Genomic DNA, 12,583 nt, shown 5'->3' on the forward strand with positions numbered 1-12,583 from the left:
CTCCATACCCACCCTGGTGCCCTCCTTCTTCACCAGCCTGATGGTTTCTCCTAATTCTACATACTGTCCCTACGCGTTCTCACCTACACCCACATCTTGGGTAACCCCTGAGGGTTGTTTTATATAATCTATATTTCTAGTCCTCATCTGTCCCCTGAGCTCAGAGATATTTAATGCGTGGCCTTGTTGGGCGCAGTGCTAAAATTGACTCGGTGCTTATATAAATGTGATAAAGGCAGATGCCTAATGGATTGACATTTTTGAAAATGCAACTATCTATGGGATTTATCTACCTACAGGATCTAAAGGCACCTTAGACATTTCATACCTAAAGCAGAGCTCATCATATTTCTCAACCTATAATCGATTTTCTCTTATTCCCCTTGAATCCATCTACTCTGTCACCCAGACCAGAAACTTCTTTCTTCCCCTTTCTTCCATTGAAACATCACTTGTTCTTAACAAGTCTAATCAGTCTTCCTAAATCTCTCTTGATTTGTCTCTTTCCCCCATTCTCTCCCACTATCCCAAAGCTCCAGCTAACCCAAACACTTGCACTTCTCTGAACATGCTATCTCCCTCTTTTGCTCAGGCAACTCTGCTTTCAAGAATACATTTTTCTCCTCTGCCTACTCCTACTCTTACTTTGAGATTTAGCTTAGTGCTTGTTTCCTCTAAGATACCTTCTCTCCCTCCCCCCACCCCAGTACTGAATTAGGAGCCCCATGATATGCTCTGTCATGATTATTTGGGATACATGCGCCACCTTCCCTTGGCCCAGCTGGTTTCGGCACATCTGTGGGGACAGTCCCATGTGATTTGCTAATGCTCCACATCAAGTCTCTGAAGTGTGCTTTGTGGCCTCAGGGATTTCTCTGAAACCATGAAAGACTGCTCAGCCCAGCTGCAGAAAGAATTTTGGAGGAAAGTAACCCCCCAGAGGTAACCCCCCAGTCGAGAGGGCACAGGAGCCAATGGACAACCACAGCCTTTCCAACCTCTGCTCGGATAATTCTGAGACACATTCTCCACAGTCCCTCAGAGGGTGTCCAGGAGGCTTGCACCCCACTGACCTGTAGATGCTCACTAAAGTCTTTGACGAGCTTTTCTCCTTCCTTCTCTCACTCTCTGCACTTTTTCCCTTCCACTCCCTGGAGTAATCACCCCAATAAACTATCTGCACCCACATAACTTTCTTAGACTCTGATTTAGGGGGGCAGGGTACTCAGTTAAGCCATATTCTAATAGTACCCAGTCTTTAATGCTGTCACAGCACTTACCACATTGAATCGTCATTGCTGCTTTACCTTGTTCATCTTTGCCTCTTCGGTACCCAGTGCCTGGCGCAGGGCCTGGATTATAAGAGAGATTACGTAAAATATGTAAAAGAAGGTAGAATAGAGGGAGAGAGAGAGAAATATGAAAGGAAAGACGGAAGGAAGACAGACCTTTGGCCAACATCACTTTTGCCCCTTGTTGGCTATTTCCATTGCTATCCTTTTCACGTTGCAAAGGTATACAACTTGAAGGGTGAATTGCAAATGGTCTGCCTACCACATGGGAGGTCCAAGGTTCAAACCCAGGACCTCCTAACCTGTGTGATGAGCTGGCCCACGCGCAGGGCTGATGCATGCAAGGAGTGCCATGCCATGCAGAGGTGTCCCCCACATTGGGGAGCCCCACGCACAAGGAGTACGCCCATAAGGAGAGCTGCCCAGTGCGAAAAAAGTGCAGCCTGCCCAGGAATGGCACCGCATACACGGAGAGCTGACACAACAAGATGACGCAACAAAAAGAGACACAGATTCTGGGTGCTGCTGACACAAGGGGACACAGAAGAACACACAGCTAATGGACACAGAAAGCAGACAACCCGGGGGGGTGGCGAGAAAAAAAATCTAAAAAAAAAAAGAATATTAGGTGAAAACCATTTGAAAAGTAAGATACAGTTATAGGGTGAGTTTTCCATTTGTTGTTTATGATAAAGTGATTATGAGATGAAGCCCCCTAAATGTAACTGATACACTGGCTCAGATTTGCTGGGAACAAATGGCCAATGGCTCAGCAGAGCAATGGTTCTTTGGGGAATTAAAAAGAAACACCTGAGATGCAGGCAGCGCTAGAGATGGCATCAGAGAGGCACTTCCATGACTGTTTTCATTTTCCTCAGTAACTTCGTTAGCAAGATGGAGTATCCAAGATGGGAATCAAAGTAAACTGAAGCTCAGGGGGCTGTTTAAAGAAAAAACAAACTTGAATCCTTTACTGGAATTTCACAGGCATTTTCTTCAAAACAACTTTAAATGAGAGCATGTTTCACTAGTGAATAATATGATTCCCTAGCACATAATTATTTACGAAGTTCCCACCATAGTGGCACCTAAGCACTTCAGAGCCGTTTGACACATGGCTTGGCTGCACCCAGAGCTTATTAGACTCCGGGTACTTTTATAAATGTAATAAAGGCAGATGTCTAATGGATTTATGTTTAAACAAAAAAGCAGAAAACACCCCCCTGCCAAGGCATTTGCAAATGTTCGATTGTTTCCTACTACCCAAGTACAACCCCAGGAGGAAATACTTGTAATGGAGCATAAATAAATATGCTAGAAGTTCTTGGTCTCTGAAGGGGATGTGTACCAGGAAATAAATGGTAATTTAGGAGAAACAAGAATTAGCTATCGCAGACTCTTACACCTCCCTTTTGATTTGTTTCTTTTTTTCCTTTTTCTTCTATTTTGATTTTTTTTATTCTTCCATCGTTTCCCACAAAGTTCTTTTGTTTATATTCAGAAAATCCAGATAACCAGGAATCCTTGATGAAAATCATTTCCTTTGGAAGAGATCTGTGTGGTTGCAGGTATTCCTTTCTTAGGTCTATTTCACGAAGACATAGACTACCTATATAGAAGGATTGGCACGTAAAATAAATGCTTTTAAAACTTAAAATGCAGCTATATATTGATCTATAAACAGCAGGAAACCTGCAAGATTCCAAAACCTGCCATCACTCTCTTACTATCTCTATTTTACAAAGCACTATGTATTCCATCATCAGAAACTATCTCAGTTCAAGAAAATTTACCTTAATATGACGTGCAGACTTTGGATTTTTCTGACTTTACCCATGGATATCACCCCAGAGATGATACATACCATTCAGTTCAATTTGCATCATTACACAAAAGGGACTCTCCTTGGAAACCTTTTATGCAATTCTAAAATATAATGCCATTTCAAAGAAATGTGTTCTTTTAAGATAATAACTGCTGTTAACTCCCCCACTAGATCTTGCTGACGTATTTGACAATTAACCTAACTTACCACTGGCTTGAAATGATTTGACAGTGATTTAACTCTTTTGGGAAATGCTTTTCTTTAACTTAATACTAAGGTTTTTCCCCCTTCTTCAATGTATTTTAGTGCATTTATATTTCATCCCTATCCTTGCTCTACACTTATCCTTTAGAGTACTAATCCATTTTTTTAAAAATTGTGGTAACCTATATGTAAAACACAAAGTTTCCCATTTTAATCACTTTAAGTGTACACTTTACGGGTATCAGTTATGTTCACAATGTTGTGCTACCACCCCCACATCCATTACCAAGACTTTTTCATGACCCCAAACAAAAACTCTCTACTTATGAAGCAATAACTCTCTACCTCCTTCCCCCCATCCCTAGTAACCTCCAGTCTACTTCAAGTCTGTATTCATTCATTTATTTTAGATATTTAATATGTAAGCAGAATCATACAATACTTGTACTTTTGCATCTGGCTTATTTCACTCAACATAATGTTTTCAAGTATCTTCCACATTATGGCATGTATCAGAACGTCATTCCTTTTCATAGCTGAATCATATCCCCTGGTGTGTATGCACCACATTTTGTTTCTCCATTCATTTGTTGATGGACATGAGTTGTTTCCACCTCTTGGCTATTGTGAATAATGCTGACATAAACATTGGTATACAGGTATCTGTGCAATACCTGTTTTCAATTTTTAGGGGTATATACCTGGGAATGGAATTGCCAGGTCACCTGATCATTATATGTTCAACTTTTTGAGGAACCGCCGAACTCTTACTAACCCATTTTTGATAATGTGCATTCATAGTTTGTAAAAACATATTGACTCATAGATTCTCTCTACTACATTCCTTCCAACTGCTCATTCCAGCCTCCACTTGAATCTCTTCGGTTTTAAGGAGTGTGCTACTTCCCACTATCCGGTCCACTTAGGGCAGCTATTTGGAAAAGTTTTTCCTGCAGTAATTTCACTATCTGAAACTGCATCATGATACCCCATTTGGAAGTCCAGTGCTTTCAAGATAACATTACAACAGGTGCATTAAAAGTATACTTGATGTATTGACTTCCCAGGTAACACCTCTCAATTCTATTTCATTATCCACATAAATTTAGTGGCTAAACCCAACTCTCTTGTCTCCAACATATCATTTAAAGCTGTCCCTTTTCATTCAATTTCATACTGTGCTGCCTTAACCATCACCTCGCCGGGATTCCTACATATAGCTTTCAGTGATTACTACCAAAAATGTTTTATGGACATTGGAAGGGTAAAATACACTGCTGGCTAAAAACGCCCTTACCAACAACCTGACCATTTTTATTTGGTGAGATTAAATTGTAATGCTCCTTAAAACCTCAAGGAGAGAAACAGGTCACCCAGGGGGCCGTCTACTGCAGCACATGGGGTAGACAAACTCTTTGCCTTGCCTGTGATGTGCGAGAAGTCCCAGCCTCCTAACAAGACCCCAGGTTTCTGCCCACACCCTCCTACAGTCCATTCTAACGATAGCAGCCACATGATGCTTCTAAACTCTCAGTCAGATCTGCTCCAACCCACACCCTTGGCTCCCCTTCTCCTTCACGGTTAAAACCTCGGTCCTCATCGCACCTGTAAGGCCCTCACAACAGGCTCCCTGTGCGTTCTACAACCTCCTTGACCACCAGTCCTGGCTCGTGGCTCCGTGGCTTCCCTGATCTTCTTCAAACACCTCTCTGCCCCTGGCATGTGGCTTCTGCTCTTGTTATTTCCTCAGCTTGGAATTCCCACCAACCCCAGCAACCTGAACTGAGTTCAAATGGCACTTTTCACTTTTTCACCCTCTCTCAACCCCTCCAATTAACATTGATGATAACAATAATATTCAGAGTGACAGTAATAAAAACGCCGTTTTTCCAGGCACTGTTTAAAGTTTTACAAGTGGCCTCCTCTCCACTCAGACACCATTTAAACCACGTAAATGCAGTAGTTGAGGAGCCATGTTCTTTGCCATCTCACATGTACCACTCTGGATTGAAAAATATTTCAAGGGTTCTGATCAAATTGTTTGGCATTCATTTGAAAAGCTAATTCCAACCAGAGCTTTTTTATTTTTTTAAGTTTACTAGCAGGCTTTCGTGGATTAATACAAAGGAGGGATGAATTGATACAATTGGGTTGCTCAAAAGTCCCTTTCTTTTCTTCCTGGATCTAGGTCAAAAATTTAATTCTTAACTTTATGACTTCTTCCTGAAGCATGATCGTTTATATTCCAGATTCACCCTCCCCTCACAGACCAGTCCTCAGGAGATACCTGAAATAACCCTAAAGGAGGGCACTCTCCGCTCCTAGTGCACAAGCAAAATGTCTTGGGGGTTGTCTTAGTTTGCTGAAGGCTGCCAATGCAATAGACCAGAAATGGGTTGGCTTTTACCATGGGAATTTACTAGGTAAAAGCTTACAGTTCCAAGGCTGTGAAATGTCCAAATCAAGGCATCATCAGAGATGCCTCTCCCCGAGTTGCAGCTGAGGGCAGTCAGGCCCACGGCAGTGTCATGTGAAGACACTTTCTCTCACAGGTCAGCTGTGGGCGACCAGGCACTTGGCGGGGCGCAATGGCCGCCTACTCCTCTCTCCCTTCTCCTCAGGCCTGTGGCTAGTTCTGCTTGGGGCTGTTCCCTCTTTAGCTTCTTTCTGTCAGTGCAGCTTTCTCTGTGTGTTTGCTGTCAGTCCTCCATTTCTAAAGGACTCAGCAAGAAGGCCAAGACCCACTCTGGGCCCTCAGCGTGAAAGGCCCTCAACCGAAGTCATCCAGTGGAAAGCGTCCCACGTCTACAGGAATGGATTAGCACTAAGGATATGATTTCCTGGGATCCACCAAGCTGTCACAGGGGTCTTCAAAGGTTTATTTGGACCCTCATACAATCTCTCTAAAGAATATTTGTCCTGCCTCATCTGTCCTTTTGTGGATGTTTAATCAAAGTATACATTGCACTGTCTTAAAATACGTCGTTGTCTGCTTAACTTCATATACTCTGGCTCTTTAAGAACAGGGTCTTTAAAAATTATCATAAAATTAATACACACTCAGAAGTTCAAACACTGCAGAAGTGATAAGTCCCCAATGCTCCCATCTCTTCATTTCTAGTCCCCAGAGATATTCTCTGTTAAATTTCTGAAATACCCTCCTGAATTTCTTTGTAAACAAGCATCCATCTATACACAGCAGTCATTATTATTTTCAGGATGCCACATTCAAGAGTGCAAAAATGTAACATTGAAAAAATAACACCTTAATCTCTATTTTGGGCACCAGTTCAGTCAAGTAGCAGAGAATGTTAGTTAATTCAAAGCAAACTCCAGCATTTCAGGGTTTTCTCAGTTCATTTAGGAATTTCCTCTCTGCTCTTCCACCCAGGAGGTTTGGTTCCAGATTCCAGAGGAGTTGTGCGTGTGTGTGGCCATCAGTCAGATCTGGACATGCTGGCATCTGGCTCGGGGCTGCCACCACCCCAACCACACTCCATATTGGCATCTGGTGCAGGGCAAGTGGCTGAAGTTACAACTGCTGGTGGTGGTGCTTCACGGCTGCTCAGAGGTCCCAGCCACCTGTAGATTCTTTACATGAAAACTGAGGCTGCACCTCTGGGTCACCTGCCTGGCTCACCTGTACCCATCTCTCTATTGTCCTGCACCATGGCCACAAAGAAAACTTTAGGGGGTCCCCAGAACAGAAACTAGGTACAGTTCCTCTTTTTCTTGGATGCTCACACTAGCTGAGGTTCAGCCCAGGTGGGCAGTGTACGGACCCTCCCCATTGTATTGCTCCCACCAGCTCTTTTCTCTCTCCTTTTTCTTTCTCTACTGGAATATTTTTATCTAGTCCAAAGCAGGAGAACTGGTTCTTATATCAACATTCATTCTTTCAAAGCTATTGCTTAAGCTATTATCTCTTCCAGGAGTTTCAAAAGTCTGCTTTGAAATTAAAAAGCTGAGAATTGATTCTTTTGTTCTCTGTTCAGCTGTGGCCCTGAGGCCCAGGTTGGGTGGAAGTGGGTGGAAAGTGGTGGTGGTGGTGGTGATGGTGGTGATGATGGTGATGGCAGTGGAGGTGATGGTGGTGGTGGTGATGGTGATGGTGGTGGAAGTGATAGTGGTTGTGATAGTGGTGATTGTGGTGGAGGTGATGGTGATGGTGGTGATGGTGGCGGAGGTGATGGTGCTGGTGGTGCTGGTGGTGGAGGTGGTGATGGTGGTGGAGGTGATGGTGCTGGTGGTGGAGGTGATGGTGGTGGTGTTGGTGGTGTTGGTGATGGTGGTGATGATGGTGATGGTGGTGGTGGTGGTGGAGGTGGTGGTGGTGGTGGTGGAGGTGGTGGAGGTGGTGATGGTAGTGATGGTGGTGGTGATGGTGGTGATGATGGTGGAGGTGATGGTGATGGTGGTGATGGTGGTGATGATGGTGATGGTGGTGGTGATGGTGGTGATGGTGGTGGAGGTGATGGTGGTGGAGGTGGTGATGGTGGTGGTGATGGTGGTGATGGTGGTAATGGTGGTGATGGTGGTGGTGGTAATGGTGGTGGTGATGGTGGTGATGGTGGTGGAGGTGATGGTGGTGGAGGTGGTGATGGTGGTGGTGATGGTGGTGATGGTGGTAATGGTGGTGATGGTGGTGATGGTGGTGGTGATGGAGGCAATGGGGAGAAGGATTATTCTACTACATTTATACATATTCTCTTTTTGGGGAGACACACAAATTAAAATATTCTGTACCTACTGTTCTATAGCTTGCCTTATCCACTCAATGAAATATCAGACTATCTTTCTAAATCAATCCATTTAAGTCTACCTCATATCTTTTCATAGTTGCATAATAGGTCATTGTCCAGATATACTAATGTTTATTTGACCAGTCCAGTATTGCTGGACACTTAGGTAATTTCCAGGGTTTGGCTTTTTAAACACAGCAACAATAAACATCCTTACAAATATATATTTGGTTATTTATTTGAGATGTTAGTAGTATCATTTGCCAGAAATGTAATTGCTATGTCACAGAGTATATTTATTTTACATTTTGATTCTTACTGCTACTGTCCCTACCAATGTGTACCAATTTACATTCCTACTAAAAATATATGAGAACTCCAATGTCTAATGACATTCACCAGCAGTAGGCATTTGTCAAGCATTGTAATCATTGCTAAATTGACATTGGGAATGGTTTTTCTCTCTTTTTAAAATTTGCATTTCTTCTTATCACAAGCGATGAGACTGTTCTTGGTTTATTTTTATTTGCTTGTTTTTTGTTTTTTTTTCTGGGTTCCTTTTTGTGTGAATTGCTCAGTCATTTCCTCAGACTATTTTTTTGCTAAGTATTTGTTTTTCCTATTGACTTGTAAAAGGTCTGTGTATGTGAAGGAAATAAAATTTTGGCTATTTTTTCTTAGTATGCTTTGTTTTTAAGTTTGTGTATGTCTTTTTCCTGAATGAAAGTTTAAATATGGATGTGATAAAATCTATGAAATCCGTTAAATTTGTTCCTTTCTGCCTTTGGTGACATATCAGAAACAGCTTACATCATTCTACTAGTAAGTGAATATTAATTTATATTTCGTTATATTACTTTTTTGGTGTGGTTTTTTTTTTTCCATTTTGCACTATAATCTACTGGAATTTATTCAAGTATAAGGCATAAGATAGGGATATATTTTTACCTTTTCCCAAATGTTTCAACACCATTTATTGAATATTATTTATCTTCCTATAGAGTACTTTTCGGGTAAAAATACAAAATTAAACTATATAATCTGGTCTTAATAATTTTGGGGTTATCCAGGCCACAGAAGGTTCTCATGCTCATCTTCTCCCAACATTTCTGGTTATCCTTTCCTCCAGAAAGCAGGCAGAGGTCTATTGAGCCTTTAAGTGTGCCTGGTGGGTGGTGAACAGGAGACCAAGACAAATGACCCGGCTGTCTCTCGGTCCCAAAGGGTGGGAGTAGATCCCATTCACCACTGTGAATGGACAGTGATGGATGCCCTCCCAGCCACGAGGTCAAAGGCAGACAATCTCTGCGAGCAGTGTCAGGCTTCTTGCTGAAGGTAAATCTAGGTGTTAGCAACCACGCAGCAGCCCATTCTGTTTGAAGCACATGACTTCCAAGGTGTCACAACCCCGAGCAAATCACAGCCAAATGCCTGCTCTAAAAATGTGGATCACCTGCCCCTTGGAAAACTGGAGTGCAGAGCCTCATGCCTAGTCCCTTCTTTTTTGCTGACACTTTTTGAGTGAATTAACAGGTGGTGATGCTTTATTACTCCTTTCTCAAACATGGGCGTGAACGTCAAGTTCAGTTTAAAGTTCCTTCACAATAAACTCTAAACCCACAACATTTCCATGAATGCCAATGTTACATGGAATGTGTGAAGGTGAGAAGTGCTATGGAAAAAAGAAAAAGGAGAGTAGGATGAGCAGATTGCAATTCCAAACATCTGAGCCAACATTTGAAAGAGGTGAGGGAGCGAGTCATGAAGATCTTTAAATAAAGGACATTCCCTGCAAGGTATCGACCCATATGAAGGCCCTAATGTGAGACATGCTGGCACAGTCAAGGCACAGCGAGGAGGCCAGTGTGGCTGCAGCTGCCAGGTGCAAGGGAGGTAAAAGGAGAAGGAATCTGAGAGGTAAGGGGTTCAGAAGGAGAATGGGTCAGGTGGCACCCGAAGGCCACTTTTAAATTATGGAGACAAAGCACCTCATTTTTTTGTTGTTCTTTTTTTCAGAGTCCAAATGACTAGATATTAAAAACCAATACATCTAGTATTAAATAATTCATTTAAGCAACTTACGGAAAGTCAACCAAATTTACAATTAATGTTTTCCAATACAGAATGTGCTGGATATTAACAACTAAATAATTCAATGCTGTATCAGTAACAAAATAAGCTAAACCTATTCAGATGAATGTTTGCTACATTACAAACTTATAATTCAAATGAATTCATATGAATACAATTCAATAAAATATAACTCAAAAGAAAATTATGTTATACTTTAAGTTAAGCCTAGTTAAATGAAAACTATTTTTCAAACCCTAAAAATATTCCAGTGGGTGAAAGAGAAAAGGAAACGGGCAAAACAGAAATTGGTAAGTTATATATGGCTTTTTCCTAGCTTCTTTCTCAGAGAACAAACAAATAAGCGAGTTAAGAGAGAAACAAGGGAATCACAAGAAACCTTGCCTGCTGGCATTTTGTCACTTCCTTGGGAATTTTTATTTGCTTATTATTTGAAGAGGCACAATTGTCTGCCACCAGAGCGCAGAACCAGGAGTTGGCTTGTGCAAATGCCACTGGGTCTTTGTTTTTCACTCTCCGGGTGGCTTTAAATGCATGACTTCCAAGCCTAGGGCTTCTCCTGATCAAAATAAAAAAAAGAATAAGAATATTGCATTAACTCTGGGACAATTTTTCTCTCTGAAAGACAAGGGAGAAATAAGAAAAGTAGTAGCTTATATCAAATTGCAAATCCTTTTAATCCTCAATGTTAAGTCAATTTATTCAGGAAATAGTTATCAAGTAATAAAGTAGGTGAAAGTAGAAAAACTTGTAAAGAGGGTATGTGGTTAGATAGGGAGTGAACAAGAAATGTATAAGAGAAGATAAGGAAGGCAGGCATTTCAGGAGGAAGCGAATGCCCAATAGCTTTAAATATTGAAAAGAGGTCAGGTATGTTAATACTGTAAAGTGTCCAGTGAATTTGACATTTATGGGTTCATTAAGAATGGTTTCTACGGCATGCACTGTTTTGGAACTTACGACACACTCTCATTAAGTTTCTTCTGTTGAAATACAGTGGTTTCCGTGCTCCTGTGTGGGCCCTCTGACACACAAGGCATGTCACTGATGATATGGCTCAAGTTTGAATTCAGTGGGTCGGGGAAGGAGGTGGTATTTACCATCCTTGTCTACGCCTACTTGCAGTACTTGTTCTATGGAAGCCAGGAGCCTTCTGGGGAAAAAATGGAATTTACTTTTTTTTTTTTAACATTAGTTTCAGGCCCATATGGATAACCAATGTGTGGGTAAATTATGAGAGTAGGGTTGTGCTGTGAGATGATAAATTACTAGATGGACCCACAGGACAGAAAGGGCCAGTCACAATCAGGAAGAAAATCTGAGCGTCAAAAGAGGGTCCAGATTGTGGTCACAGTTTGGTGACCACAGATGAGTGATCCCTTGAGGACGAAAAAAGATGTGTATGAACAAAAAGAACTTAATAAACTTGGGAGCACCTCTATACCCAGATCACCTTGTTGTAGGATCCCTCTCCCTGACCTTTACTCAGGTGGACGAGAGCCATTCACTGCAAGTCTGCCAATCTGTCACAGTGCCACGAGCTTTGAGAAGAGCTGTACCTTGGAAGGGGCAAGAGAAGGGTCAAAGGCAGAGTTCACCTGGGCAGAGGTGTGCAGTAGCCCTGAACACAGAGCCTCCACCAGCAGACCAAGGGGACACAACTTGGACTGATTGTGACTTAACAGAAACAATTCCCCCGAACCCCCCAAATTGGGAGAGCTAAGTAGGTACTTTGTAAGAGGTTGAAGCTTCTGCCTGGCTGGATGGAGGCCAGAGTCATGTGAGTTGGATTGTAGAGAGAAGACAATGTAATTGACTATTACTCAAACTTCTATGGAGGGAAAGATTATTCAGATCGGAAGCAATTAAAAAATGCTCAAATTTTCATTACATGTTTCTTTTCTATTTCATCTTACATCACTTTTATATTTGGAGTTCTCACTTAAGTTTAAATGTGAGCGTATAAGTTGTACACGGTTTTCTCTAATCACTTTTCAAATCTTTTATTTTTTAAAGATTTATTTTTATTTATTTCTCTCTCCTTCTTCCCCCCTCCCCCGCCCACCATTGTCTGCTCTCTTGTTTCCATTCACTGTGTGTTCTTCTGTGTCCGCTTGCATTCTCAGTGGCACCAGGAATCTGTGTCTCTTTTTGTTGCGTCATTTTGTTGTGTCAGCTCTTGCTATGTGGGGCACCACTCCTAGATGGGCTGTGCTTTTCTCTCACGGAGTGGGTCTCCTTGGGGGGGTGCGCTCCTTGCACGTGGGGCTCCCCTACTCGGGGGACGCCTGCATGGCACAGCACTCCTTGTGTGCAGCAGCACTGTGTGTGGGCCAGCTCACCACATGGGCCAGGAGGCCCTGGATTTGAATCCTGGACCTCCCATGTGGTAGGCTCTATCAGGTAAGCCACATCCACTTCCCATTTTT

This window comes from Dasypus novemcinctus, chromosome 15 (assembly GCF_030445035.2).
Source record: "Dasypus novemcinctus isolate mDasNov1 chromosome 15, mDasNov1.1.hap2, whole genome shotgun sequence".
NCBI lineage: Eukaryota > Metazoa > Chordata > Mammalia > Cingulata > Dasypodidae > Dasypus > Dasypus novemcinctus.